Genomic DNA, 14,610 nt, shown 5'->3' on the forward strand with positions numbered 1-14,610 from the left:
GAGGGGAGGTTGCCACCTGCACTGGGTTAGCCATGCTAGGGGCTGGTGGCCCTGGGCAGCAGCTGTGGCAGCGCCATCACCCGGGGGGATTTTTTTGGTGAGGAGTTTGCTTTGCTTTGGTTTGGTTTGGTTCGGGGGTAATTTCGCACCGTGGGTAGGGTTTGTTCGGGGGTGTTTCTCTGCGCTGTGGGTGGCGTTTTGGAGCAGGAGGCGCAGGCAGCACCGGGCTAGCCCAGACGCGAAGCCAAGGAGGCGGTTTTGCGCGGGGTGGCGCTGGTGGGGATGGCTTTGGGAAGCGGCGGAGGCACCGGACACGGCGGCCGCAGCCCCGGGCGGCGGCGGCGGCGGAGGCGGCGGCGGCGGGGGACTCATCCGCTGGGCGGCGGCGCCACCTGGCGGCCGCGGGCGGAGCGGCCAGTACCGCGTCCTCCTCCCTCCCCTTCCTCCTCCTCCTCCTCCTCCCTACTAAACAGTTGTTGGAGAGGATGGAGTCCCCGCTCCACCCTGCGCCTGGGCACGGAGTGACCTGTCCCCCCATCATGCAGAGGCACAAGGGCACGTATGGTTTTGGTTAGGGATGGCAGGGAAGCTCAGCTCAGACACTTCCCTGCAATGGAGACCAGGTGTCCCGGGCTCACAGCTGGTGAGAGGTGTAATGGGAAGATTGATCCCATGGGATGCTGGCTGACCCTTCCCGGTCCAGTTGCTTAGTTCTCCTCTTCTGGGCTGCGAGGTGCTTCTGAGGTGCGGTGGTGGATGCTCAGAGGTAACACCAGTGACTCCACCAGCACCGTCTGTGCAGCAGCTCACACAGGGCAGGAAACGGGGCTGTCCTGAGCGGGTGGTGAAGCAGAGAGGAATCCCACCCAGGACTGCCTCTCCTGGGAGCGGTGTCCTGCGAGGCACTGCTGTGTCCTGGGGATGCTTCTGCGAGGTGAGCCCTTCTTTTGGGTTGGTTGGTTTGTTTGGTGGCTATTTGTTTTGTTTCTTAATATATTTATTATTACTCCCCCACCCCAGCTTGTCTGTGTTGCCCTGCACAGAGGACCCGTCTGAGGCCACCGGTGCTGATGGTGGCTGGAGGGGTTGCATACACAGAGGGGAGGTTGCCACCTGCACTGGGTTAGCCATGCTAGGGGCTGGTGGCCCTGGGCAGCAGCTGTGGCAGCGCCATCACCCGGGGGGATTTTTTTGGTGAGGAGTTTGCTTTGCTTTGGTTTGGTTTGGTTCGGGGGTAATTTCGCACCGTGGGTAGGGTTTGTTCGGGGGTGTTTCTCTGCGCTGTGGGTGGCGTTTTGGAGCAGGAGGCGCAGGCAGCACCGGGCTAGCCCAGACGCGAAGCCAAGGAGGCGGTTTTGCGCGGGGTGGCGCTGGTGGGGATGGCTTTGGGAAGCGGCGGAGGCACCGGACACGGCGGCCGCAGCCCCGGGCGGCGGCGGCGGCGGAGGCGGCGGCGGCGGGGGACTCATCCGCTGGGCGGCGGCGCCACCTGGCGGCCGCGGGCGGAGCGGCCAGTACCGCGTCCTCCTCCCTCCCCTTCCTCCTCCTCCTCCTCCTCCTCCTCCTCCTCTCTCCTGCTCGCCAGCTCTGCGGTCCGCAGCTGCCCGGTGCCTGCTTGCTGCTGAGCCACGGGCTGACATCGGCACGGAAGGGAAATAACACCGCCTCTAATGACGGTGGAAATGCCAAGCGTTCCCTTGTGGGCAGCGTACTGTAAAAATTTGGTTTAACCGTGCAAAACCAAATGGGACACAAGCGCTATGATGGTGGGTTTGTGGCAGGGGAAGGTCAAATGTGCTGCACGTGATGATAAATTCGTAGGGTGGGCTTTCAAGTTAGAGCAATACCCGTATGCAGATGAAGGTACCAAGGTGGAGTACACCTTAGTAGTGCTGACAAGCACCTCTGACATCAATTACTTAATTGATGGGGATAGGTAACTGTTAGCCATGTAACCTCTCTCATAACTGCTTGAAGTTACTTTGGAAGCTATCTGTTTCTTTTGATGAAAGAGCTAAAACTGAAATTGGTTTGATGCAGTGTCTGTCCTGTAAAGACTAGTTACCACCTGGACCTCGTGTGCCGTTAGGTGTGCAGGTGGACTGAGTCACGGATTAAATGCATCTTAGTAAATAGATTTATAGTGACTCTGAGGAGGATTTTCAAAATGCTATATTTTCCTAACGTTCCCCTAACTGTGTCATAGAGTAGCTGTGATAATAAGTACTTCTTTGTGTGATGCTACTGGGGACACACACATATGCACACACCATGCAATTGTTTACCTCTCGCTTTGGAAATATCTGGGCAAACATCTGTTTTTCTGTAGGATATTTTGCTATTTAAGAATCTGAATTAACCAGATTAATACCTTAAGCCCATTCTTCTTTAGGCAAGTTTTATTTCTGTCTGGAAGCAGTCTTAAGGAGTCAACTGTGCTCGGGATTGGGGGGTGTCCTGCCTTTTGTAACGCAACGATGTGGGTAAATGGCAAGTGACGTGGGTGATGTGAGGAGCTGTCTTTATTGGTAACTTAATCCTTCATTATTATTTTTTCTGTGGCGTTTTATGTGCACAACAACAGACCCTGCAACTGATGCGCAGCTCAGACGGTGGGGTGGGGAGGTGGTTTGGTTACCTCAGTTCCCCTCATCCCTCCCCAGTGTGTTGTTTAACCCTGATGGAGTTGCTCTGACCAGACCCATCGTGTGCTGCTGGGAAAGCAGATGGCCTTCCTGAGTTTCCAAAAAATCAGGTCCCTGTAAGACCTGAACGCGAGGGGAATAATTAACACTTGAGCTCCTCAGGAAGAGAGGCATCAGTACTACTTCTTGCAAAAATACACCAGGCCACGGAAACATTGCAGCTTGTTCCTTGTTCCCTCCATCCCACCGGGTTTGTGTATCTGAAGAGAAGAGCTTACACTGAAGTGGCAGGCATCTTTCTGTTTAAGGACACCTTATGTACCTAGCCTGTCATCAACATTTTAAAATCTTCCTTTGTTAATCCCGAGGCAGGCACAGGGATTTTTCATGCTGCTTTCTCTGGGCTTGCTCTCAATATGGAGGCAGAAGACGGCAATGAGGTTAACTGAGCCTCTTGCCCAAAATGGTGTTTGTAGGCTGCTGCAGGTACACATGTGGAAACTCTTTTCTACCCAGACAAATTTGTAAATTGCCCTTAACCATACTTTCCTACTTTCTTGTAACATTTGTAACAGAACAATGGCTGAGGAAAGGAAAAAAATCTATAGTACTCTCTAATCTTTTGGGATGTATGTGTGTTGGGTATTTTTTCAGATCCTCTTGAAAAGGAGAAATTCCAAATTAAGCCAGCCTGTGGCAGTGTTTTTCAGCATTTCTTTTGCTTCTGCTGCATTTAAAGCTTAAGCCTTGGTGCTAATTGGAAAAGTTGGGAAGCTTCCTATGCACTATATGCAATAGTTAGTTTCAGTATTTCATAACATTTTAGCGTTTTAACAGAGCTCTTATTAAAATAAGAGTGTGACATAAATAATCATGACTCACAGGTGCAGAATTACTCTTTTGTTGTCTATGAAGCTTATTTTAAAAGCGATGTGTTGCTATTGCTATTTTTCAAATGGATTTGATTTCCCCCCCCATCTTCCTTTAGCATAACAATGTTTCTATTATTTGAAAGATTCATTAAAACACATTTAGAGCTGGTTCTGCTGTTTTCAATACATCTTTGAGACATCCCCTTGTCTCCTCCTGACCTTCCTGAGCCACATCATGCGCCGTGGGGTGATTCTCATCTGACTTCCTTCCCAAACAGAAGGCTTCCTCTTTTTTGAAATGGGAAGCCTACACATCAGAGCTGAATAGATGCTGGAATTTCTAAGATCTTTTAAATTACATCTTGAAAATTATTTTTTCCTTTACTCATTTTCCAGATTTTAAAAAGGAAGAATTGAAGCAAACCCAGAACTTTGGCGCTCTCACGAGCTCTCCAATTTACCTTTCGGTATAAAAGGAAAAGTGTCAGGAAAAATGCTGAAACTCCAAATCCCTTTTAGAGCACCAGTGGCCTGCAGGCAGCTGCCCTTTCTGCTGCCATGCTGGTGGCGGTAGGTTCCAGCCTGCTTTGTCTATTAGCTCTTCAAGGGGATTATGGAAGTTGCCAGTAAATGGCTGATGCCTTTAGTGATCTGCGTAAGGCTGTCACATGGTTGTTTCAAGCCAGGTCTGAAAGGCCATTTACTTTGCTGGAAGTGCCTCCCATAGTTATTGTTATGGTTTCCTCTGTTCCTACACAAAGGAGCAAAGGAGGACACTGGAAAGAAAGGGAAGGGGAAGGGAAAAGCTACTTACCTAGCAATTAGCTAACCTGCAAATGCTGCTGCCCTGTGCGGTGGATAGGAGCAAACATCGCTGATGATGAGCTAGAGGCTGGGTAGAGGGGAGCTGGGTCTGGAGAGCAGGGACCTCAAGCATCTTCTGTTGAGGCCTTCAGCTCAGAGCTGCCAGTCTTGTGCCATGTGTGCAGAGTGTTTGGTGCAGTTCAGCTGCAGTCGGTGCTGAGTTGGTCGCCTTGGCCAAGTGGCCAGAAGCTGCCCTCATGTCTGCAACCACATACTTCCTGGTAGCTTTGGTTCCCTTTGGTCCATCTGGAGCAGAGCTGTTCTAATGAACTTTTGATCTGTCAATAGCTTAGAGTCTTTCTGTACCTCAAAGAAACTGCACATCACACACCCTGCTAGGCTCAGCCCCTCATCTGTCCTGCCACATCCTTGTGGCACTGTGTAATGGTGGTAATTATGGTCCAGTAATCTCACTGTCATTGAGGGCATCCAGTTTCCACTGATGATAGTTCAGTCTGCCCAGCCTGTGTCTTGGATTTGATTTGACTTGCTTCTTTTCCTATTCCAGCCCTGGAATAGGGCTTTTCTTCCATTCTCTTTCCAAACTCATCTTTCCTCTGAAAACCTGAAAAAAAAGTTAAGACAAGGAAGCAGATATTTTTTTTGTACACAAGTGCTGTATAACTAGAGCATCTTTAAATACTCGTAATGCTTTTAAAATTATAAACTAAGTTCACTTTCCTGTGGTGTGCCACTGACTGACATGCAGACTAGAGATCCTTGACTGCCTTAAGTCTGTGGACAGAGCCACCAGCCATAGTAGCGTGGCCTTCGGCAGGAGAAACAAGGTAAATGAGGTCCTGCAGAGCTCCTTATTTCCATAGCTGCGCTACCTCTGTTACCACGCTGGGCTTGCTGGCTGTGGTTTAGGTATTTCTGCAGAACCGTAGTCCACAGCACAGCTGTAGCCTCTGTTTTTAGACTGAGCAGCTCTACTAAAGGGCTTTATGATGTATGATGATATGCTACCCATGCTTAACAAACGACAGGAGGAGTGAAATATTGGATGAGGAATGTTAAGCTGTATGGGGTGGCTGCCAGTCCAAAGTCCTGGCCTGAAAAGCCTTTCTTCTTAAAGTACTTGAAGGAAGAGGAGCAGGTGGTGGTCAAGAAGGCGCTCTGGAGCAGAGATTGTGGCAAGTCTGACTGTTGGAACGAAAGGGAAAATCTCCAGGAAGATTTACAACTGTTTGGGCCTATGTTTAGAGCGGCTGTACAAGCAGGCTGCCACTTGCTTAAAAAAAATTAAAAAAAAAAAAATCTGAGTCATAATTTTCCATCTTCTGTGCAAGTAGTTTTGATGTACCAATTGCACTTCTCTTTTTATGCCTTAAACTAAGGAAGCTAAAAAAAACAACCCAATCAAACCCCCAAAACACAACACCCCCCACTCAAATCCAACCCTCTCAAATTTAACTATGTATCCTGCTGTGTTAATGGTCTTACGCCCTTTCTTTTTCTTCCTTCTACCTGCACCAAACTTAGCAGGCAGGGCCACACGTGCAGAAATGCCTAGCAGCTACAGAGCGTACTGGAAGTACTCTTCTTAGGTTTTGGACCAGTTCATACAGCAATTCTATTAACTCTGGAATTACGACAAAGCTGTGCTAGAGTCAAATTGGTATCATCTGGCCTAATCACTTCCTAATTTTGCAGAGCATTCCAGGGGTTTTATATCCCATAATTTTCTTTAAGTGTATTATGAACAGCAACATTTAAGGCAATGCCAAATTGTACAGTTTTCATTTTGGCAAGCAGTCCCTGCAAGTGTTTTTGTATTGGTCCAGTGTATGTATTCATCTCTCCCTTTATTTTACGTGTAATTTACAGGTACGTATGTACCATTCCCACACCACCTTCCAGGATCCAGGCGGTGATGCGGGACTGTGAAGGTGCCTGTAATTTTTAACCCGATGTAGTGCCTTTGCTCTGGTTTGGTGTGGGAGTGGGAGTGACGGACCCTTTCCTCTGCACCCACCCGGGCACTTTGACGTTACCTATCCTACAGGAAGATAAGCAGGTTTGAAGTTTTGTGAGGTGGGGACAGAGTTGCGAAAACCATGAGTGATGTGGACAATTCACTTTGGTTTCTTGGCACTGTGCTCTGCCCAGCTGTAGCTGGAGCAGCCCTGAATGAGATGGGAAGACGTGGGGATGCTCTTGAAGCTCACAGGACAAAGAAGGGCTGTGGGGCATGACTGGGAAGTCCGGTCTCCGGTCCCAGAAGTGGCTGTGCTGGGGGTGCCAGAGGGATTCAGCAAGAGCATGGGGATGGGATGCATTAGTTGCAGCCTTGCTGTGGGAGGCTGGAGAGACCTCCCCTCAGCTCTTCGTTTAAAGGATAAGCTTTCTTCTCAACCAGCAAAAGCCCCACTGAAGCCTTAAGTAGCCTTGGGTCAAGGTGGTGTGGATGAAGGGTGAAAAAGGCTCTTGGAAATACTCTGATAACAGGAGCTACAGCTTTGTCTGCAGATAAGTACACGTTATTTCGTGGGGCCTTTCCCCTGCTGCTGGGCAGAGAATTACCCTCAAGGACCTCTGTGAGAAATACAGAGGTGAAAGGATCGGTAAGTCATCATTAGCTCTGCCATTGCCCAGAATTCCTATGCACCATGTGTATAATGACTTAAAAAAAGAAATCCCACTGAGGACGTACAAAGAGATGAGATGAACACTGGAAATGTCGTGTTTGTGGCACGCTGCCAGCAGCAGCCATTTTACACACACGTGCACTTCCACTTCACTGCGTGCTCTGGCGTGGATGCTTTCCTTCCCTCACCTTCACATAAAGGCTGTGTTGACTCTGGAAGGGCTGATACCTGGGAGACAATTCCCAAAGCACCCGGTGCTAGAAGAGAGTTTGCGTTTGGGCTTCAGCACAAAGCTTTTTGCTCTTGATGTGCACCTGTGCGAAGCTGAGGGTGATGAAAAGATACTACGTGAGGGAAGAGTGGAGTAATTTACACATGGAGCTGCTCTTGCAGCCAGTTGGCCTTTGGAAGGCTTGTAGCATTGGTACCCTAGATACTAAGACAGCCAAATACTCTTTAAGAAGAAGTTACATACAAGTAGCTGAAAAAAAAGAAAGTTTACTGTGAACTTTCAGGCTTGTTTTTCGTCATGCCTCCGGTACCTAACAACACGCACTTGAGCCTGACACATTCTGGACCTGATACCCTTTCCCAGTTACTTTGTTGGTGCCTATTCACTGATTGTGCTTGAAATTCCAATAACCCTGCTGGCGTTTGCATCTGTGGCTGTGCGGATGGGGGATGGTTTCAGGCCTTTTTAAAAAAAAAACAAACCACCAAGAAAAAGTGCTCCTTGAAGTGTGACATAACTCTAAAGCATTTCTGCCGTGCAAAGGAATTTGTAATTTTACTGAGCTAGGGAATATCGTGTAGAAAGGGGTCTTTTGTGTGCTATACCGTAACTGTTCTCAGACTCGGATTTCACTCATCTTAAAAGGTTAAATTTCAAATTTAATCAACTAAAATTTTTGTGGGTTTTTTCCCCAATCACTTCAATGATCTTTAGATTCTTTCCAAAATGCAAAATTATGCATTATCTGTCTCTGATAACAATAATAATCTGAAATAATTCAAAAACCTCAACATGTGCAGTCCAGAACTGAACAAACTTTATTGAATTAGTTTGATGGTTGCCTATTCATGTTTTTTGCTGCCCAGATTGTAAGAGCTCAGTGGGTTTTGTTTTCACAAGCAGCAGGTGTCCTCCCGGACAATGCCAGAGAGATTAGTCGAGACTGGGGAGCGTTAGGAGCTGTGCTCTTGGCCAGCCTGTCCGGCTTTCATCCCCTGCAGTGTCCCCCAGTGCTGCAGAGGGAAGGAGGTGAATAATATAACAGGGCCCTTCAGCTATTTGCATACTCGGGGCAGGGTGGTTTGGTGTTTTAAGCGTTTAACAGTGAGGCAAAAAAGCACCTTGCAGGTAAAGTTAGAAATTGTGGAGGGCAAAGTTAGTGAAATGAGGCAAACGGGCCTTTGGAATAAATCTTTGTATTGTAATTCTAGGAACAGAAGGAAGCCTGAAAACAAATGTGCAAGAAAAACAGCTGAAAAATAGCGTGGTCATACTAGAAGTTGAATTCAGGGCTCTAGGCATTAGTCATTTAATCATCATGGCAACAGTGGTAGTACTGTTTGGGAAGAAAAGTACAAGGAAAAAAGCTAAATTTTGTTAATACGAAGTTCCTAAAAACCTTAACACTGATTTGGTCAGATGATAATTTCCTCTCCCTGGCCCTGCTCACCAAAGCCAGGGATACAAAACTTCAGTTCATTCTCTTTGCTTGTGAGATGATGCTTTTTCATAGTCACCATCCTTTCCCAAGAAGTACTTGGTTGGAAGTTGACAGTGGCCATCATGTGGCCTTGTCCTGAAATTGCCAACTGTGAGATTAAAAAGTCATTAAGAAGTCATTTTAGCATCTGTAATGTTTAGAAAAGGAGAATAGAGACCATGAATGTAAACTATACCAAAGGGCTGCTAGTTCGGATTGGTAAACCTATGATCTGGGTTTATTTGCTAAAGATGGAAGTATAGTGTTAGAAATGTGGATGGCGTGGAAGTGAAAAGGTAACTTCCCAACTTCTAGTCACAAAAACGATAAGGGAAAAATGTAGTTGAAAAATAATAAGGAAAGGCAGTACAGTATAAAGCAGAAACATCTCTCTCAGGACCAAAGGCAGGACTTTTTGGGGGGCCTGGGACTCATTTTCTGTGTGCTCCCGGGCTGCGGCGCAGGACGGTGTTACTCCCTGTTTCCCCTCGTGCGGCCGCAGTGAAACCTCTGTGGGGTGGGTTGAGCTGGCTGGCTGATAAACCACCTGCATCAGGCAGCATCTCAATCTCAAGAGCTGTGTTGGGTTTTTGCCCTGTTTGAAACCTCAAACCTCAGCCAAAAACACTCGCCATCGGTTCTAAAATTAGTCCAAGAGGAAGTGGGGATATTAGTTGATCGTGTGCTTTCTACCCTTCAGCATCACTCTCTTACCTGCTGGCCTGCCCCATCCTGCGGTTCTGAGTCTTCCAGTCTGATCCTTGGTCATCTCTTTTTCTGAACTATTGTGGAGCTGGTGTAGCTGCATCTGAAAATATCTAATAACATGCAAAGCAAGATGAGCTTTGCAGCCGAGAGACTGGATCTTGTATCAAAACAGCGTAGCTTTTTCTTCCCACTGTCATTTCAGCGCGTGGCCTTGTGCTGTATGAAAAGCTAAGCGGGTTTGTTGGAGTTGTCTCTCACCTCGCACCTGCTTTGCCCCACTGCATTTGGGATCTGCTGAGTGTCACAGCCAGAGCAGAAAGCAGGGGAGGTAGTGAATAGCGTGTGGAGTATGAAAACTGGAGTAGGTGTGCAAGCAGCTAGGACAGGGGGCATGGCTGGTTTAAGTCAAATCATCCTCTGCAAAACAGATATTGGGTCTCTTTGAACAGCCCAACCTGCACTCAGGTGATAAACCCCCTGCTAAGGAGGGTCATGGGCTCACCGTTGAAAGCTCCAGGAGTTCTTTCCTTAGCTAACCACATAGGGAATTAGTATGAAAGGAAGGCTGGTTTTGCCATGTCTACAATGCAGTTGTAGTGTGGGGATAACTGGGTTTTGGTTTGCTGTGCTGGTAGAGCAAAGAGTAAGTCATGCTTTCTGCCTCCCTGTGAAAGGATGGATTTCTGTCCTGCATTGGATAATCCATGTTTTGTCTATATAGGTTTTACAGTCCAAGCGGTGTTCTGCCTCTTCCCTTGGCATTTATTCTGCAAGCTGCAAATACACGTAATTGGGTCTTTTTTTTCCAGTTCATGATGAGTTTTCCTGCCTGCAATTATATCTGATTGTTGTAATAGACTCCAGTGCTCAGGATGACATAATTCTCTCTTTTGGAGCTTGGCACTCCTGGGGAGGCTGCAGGAGTCTGACACCCTCCCATCTTCTCTCAGTCATGTGAGGGACACTTAACTCATCATCTTTATTTTCTGGTTGGTTACTTTTCTATTGAAGAACTCCTTCTGACTTGTCCGTATTTGCACATCTGCACAGATATTCTGGGGGAATGGAGTATTTTTATTGGACCTTCCTTTCACAGGATAAAAGACTTCGATTTTCTACTGTAAACCTGCTTTTTTGCCTTTTCCCCCTGCTGTGTCCCATTTTATTGTGCTTAATGTGGACTTTACACAGTGCCCATTACAATGGTATATATATCTTGTTTATATATATATATATCAATTATATATATATATATATTTAAATAATGCGACCAGCATGGCCATCATGTAAGTGTCTTCTTCAGAGTGGTAGTTTTTATTTTAGTTTTATAATGAATACTTTTATTTGTGAAAGTTAAGCTGAAGAACCTTACCTAGTATACTCATATTTAACTTGCTGTCTATTGTAACATCTGTTATTTTCAACATTGCTGCTTCCCAGATTTTGCTCTCCCACTGCATGGGGTTTTTTTGGATCATTTCCCTTCACTTGTCTTAGCCTGCTTTTTTTTTCCAGAATGAATCTCGTTTGGTTATTTTCAGACTGCATTTCTGTTCTCTCTAAGTCCCTGTGCATTATTTCCTTGTCCCCGTTATTTTTGCAGCTCCTCCAAATGCGATATTTCCTGGAGATTTAAGTTAGCATGCTGTCTAGAGTCTCTTCTGGATCATTAAAGAAAATACCAAGTGAAACAGGACCTAATACGGGTCTTTGCAATATTACACCTTCTTCCAATGTTATCCTTTGCTTTTATCATGATTTATTTGCAGCCAGTTTTCAAATCGAGCCACAACATTCATCTCAAAGTGCAAATCACTATCAAATGTTTACTAAAAGTCAAACACATCACATCTGCTCCTTTTCCTTCGACTCCTAGTGCTGTAATGCTAGCCAGAAAAGGGGCCAATTTCTAGCCTGTTCTGCTCTTCTGAATAGAAATCACGGTTTCATTGTCCTCAGGCTTGTAGCCTGGTTTACTTTATAGGAAGCCTCATGAATTAAAACAGCTGTGCAGCTGTTTTGTGGAGAAACAGAGCTGGGGAGAAAACAAGCAGAGTTTATGCATGTGAGGGGGAGAAAGAGAGAAGTGGAATATGTATATGTGGGGAGAAAGGTAGTTACCTTTATCTGCCTGTGTTAGATACGTAACTAAGTGATGGCTATTAGTTATATTTCTGAGGAACTGGTTGAATCCCGCAATGTTCCCATGTTTCTAGACTGTGGCTTCCCATATAGTTAAGTGTTCAGTACTGTTCTGCTTTGCTCTCCTGTGGTCTGTGATGCCATCGGTCTTTGAAGCTATGGCCAAACTGAAGGCACGAGGTGGCATGAGCAGCCACCTCCTAGCTGGGCACCTTCTAAATTATGTCCACTTCAGCTGTTGGCCAGGTGTCCATGACACAGAAAAAATGTAACATTTCAGGGATGTGGTAAAAGGACCTTTCTCATTCTTAAATGCAACAGGTAAATGGCTGTTTTGGGTGAGAAACAAAGGAACTGAGACAACCGTGGGTCCATGAAAGGGACTGTAGGATAAAAAGTGAGAACATGCTTAGCCAAGAACTCTTGCAATGGGGAATGTGAGTTATAGTCCCTGGAGATCATGCAAAAGGCATCCCATTCATGGCTTTTTGCTTTGACCTAGCCATAATAAAATCTTGAAAGTTTCTGGTGACAGTAATGCCTGCACTGCGCTGGTTAGAGCAATATTTTATACCAGTGATTTAAAAGGATTGTTAGTACCCCTTTTCAGCTGGGGCAAGCGGCTGGGAGCAGGCAGAAATAAATTTAATCTATTTTTCTAAAAAGGCTCTGCCCATATTATCGGGTTGCATACTGTCTCCTCTTGCTTTTGCCTGCATCTCCTCTTTTCCCCCGGCTTCTACTACCTGCTCACAGCACAGCCTGGACCATCGTTCATGAGGGGAAGGATGGCACATGGCAGCATTTCAGCCCGGGTATTGATGTATCTGGAGTGTTGGGTCCCTGGTGGAGAGAAGGATAGGGCTAGGGAGAAGCTTATGCTGTGCTTTGTGCTGATGAAGAAGCATGAGTTGGCCTCCAGGTGAAAAGTGTGTTTGTCCAAATCTTGAGGGAGGAGGATAGGGGTATGGGTTTTTTTGTTTGTTTGTTTGTTTTAACTAGAAGTGTAGTTTGAGCAATTAACACAAATATTGCTGTTGAGACTCCTGATCTAAGCCTTTAAAATTATTCCTAGTATGTTCAGTATTGTTCGTGTGAGACATCAGAGGAATTGAATTTAGCAAGACGCTACGAAGAGATGTTAGAAGCTATGTTTTGTAATAACCTAACAAATTTTCATGTATTGTACTGACAGCGCATGCCTTCAGCATTGTGGCAACTGCAGCCCTGGATACACCTCAGAATTGCCTTTATCATTTTCCTACTCCATGCTACATTTTCCACTTGGAAAATCCATTTTTCTTTGATGGCTGCACTAAAGCAATAAGGCTGAAATGACTGCAGCCACCTCTAGGTTTGCAGTCCCAAGTTTTATACCCACACGGTTCTGGCACACGGGTCTGTGGTCTCTCTGCTTCTTTCTCCTCCTCCCCCTCCCAATTACAGCCCTAAACGGAACAGTCCAGACCAAGCCCAGGCCTAGCCCATGCCACCTCACGCTCTGTTCGACTTTGTCCTCTTTGCTCAAACAGCACGGTACATAGATTTTGACCAATCAGAAAGCATCAAGGAGCATCTGAGGTACGCAGAGCAACCAGGGACTCTGGACATCTGCTGATGAGCCCCTTCATCACGGCTGTGCAGGTGGACCAAGGAGCAACTAGAGCCTCCCGAGGCGGGTGGTGGTGGTCCCCCACCTCCCTCCTCTGCCTGCTCTGCTCAGCCCGGCCAGGTCGGTTCAGTCTCTGCTGAGTACTGCTATGACTGAATGATTTGGTTTTGCTTTGCTTTATTATTTACTGCGATGATCAAAGGAGCCACTCCTTGTGATCGTAAAGAGAAGCCTTAAAATCTTATTTAAGAGCACAAATATTTTGGGCTTTGACAGATGTGCTTTGAAAATAACACAGATGTGCAGTGTCAGATTTCACCGCTGCATGCAGTGTCTTTGTTTTAAACTGTAAATTTGGCTAGTAGTGCTGGGCATGTGCTTTCCCAAAGCCTTGCCCCCTGCAACACAGGAAAAACAAGTTTCTGAATTGTGGGGGTTTTTTCCCCCTGAGTTTACCCACTTGGGGAATTTGAAAGGAAAATGATCTTACCAGAGTGATCACTCAGCCCTGCAAGGCTGCAAATCTAGGGATTATTTTTAACCTAATTACCTCGAATTAAACAAAAGCTTAAGAATTTTTTGCTTGAATTGAAGGTGAGGCTAAGTAGACTTTATTTGCAGTGAAACTCCAGCTGAAGACATGCATCTTCCATTACGCCGTGCAGAATAATGCCCGTGGCATTGTGCAGCGCTAACGAACAGCACTTGATTTTCTGAAGCGCTGGCTTTTATGAGTTGATGCGAGAGGATATGCAGCTCCAGAGCAGTTCACTCCTTTCCCATTCTCACCACTCCTACGGATGCAGTGATCACTTTGGGCTGGTGACATTTTAGATGGAACATGGTCTCCTTACACTTGCCTGGCGGTGGCTCATTAACTGCATGTTAATTGAAACTGAAAGTTTGTCAGATGATTCAATTCAGTTACATGTTAAATGGATTCAGTGCAGTAAGCATTACTGCTGTGGTGAAAATCTCTGTGGAATTGATTTGTGAACTGATTTGGAGGGATTCAATGGCTTCATCAGCAGCTCGGAGAGATCGAGAGAGCGGGCAGAGGTAGTTGTACTCCCAGCAAAACAAATGCTACTCTTCTCGTTCCCCCTAAATGGCTTTAATCACTGCCCAGTATGTTCTCTTTCCAGGACATGTGTTAGGTAGATAAATTTACTCTGGAGACCTGAGAAGCAAAGAAGAAAACGTGGAAGAATCAAAAGTCTGGTTTGAATTCTGTAATCTAAATTGCTGAAAATGTTGAATTCCTTATCTCTCAGTGGATTAAGCGTCATAAAATTTTCCTAAAGTTTGATTCAAACATAGAAGTATGTTAAAAAAAAGAAGTATCAGCTTTAAACTAACGGATGGAAAATTCAAAAATTACATCCTCCATAACTCATCTTTTATACTTGGCCACTGCGAAAGTCCCTCTTAAGTGAGCTATTTCTTCTATACGCTGTACCTGCT

At 46.1% G+C, this 14,610-nt stretch overlaps 1 protein-coding gene across 4 annotated transcripts in view; it reads left to right on the forward strand.

Annotated features, from left to right (window-relative positions):
• The window catches only part of ZNF516 (zinc finger protein 516), a 63,997-nt gene that overhangs the window by 31,871 nt on the left and 17,516 nt on the right, over window positions 1-14,610 (forward strand). The window lies entirely within an intron of this gene.

Source organism: Calidris pugnax, unplaced genomic scaffold (genome assembly GCF_001431845.1).
Source record: "Calidris pugnax isolate Ruff unplaced genomic scaffold, ASM143184v1 scaffold13, whole genome shotgun sequence".
NCBI lineage: Eukaryota > Metazoa > Chordata > Aves > Charadriiformes > Scolopacidae > Calidris > Calidris pugnax.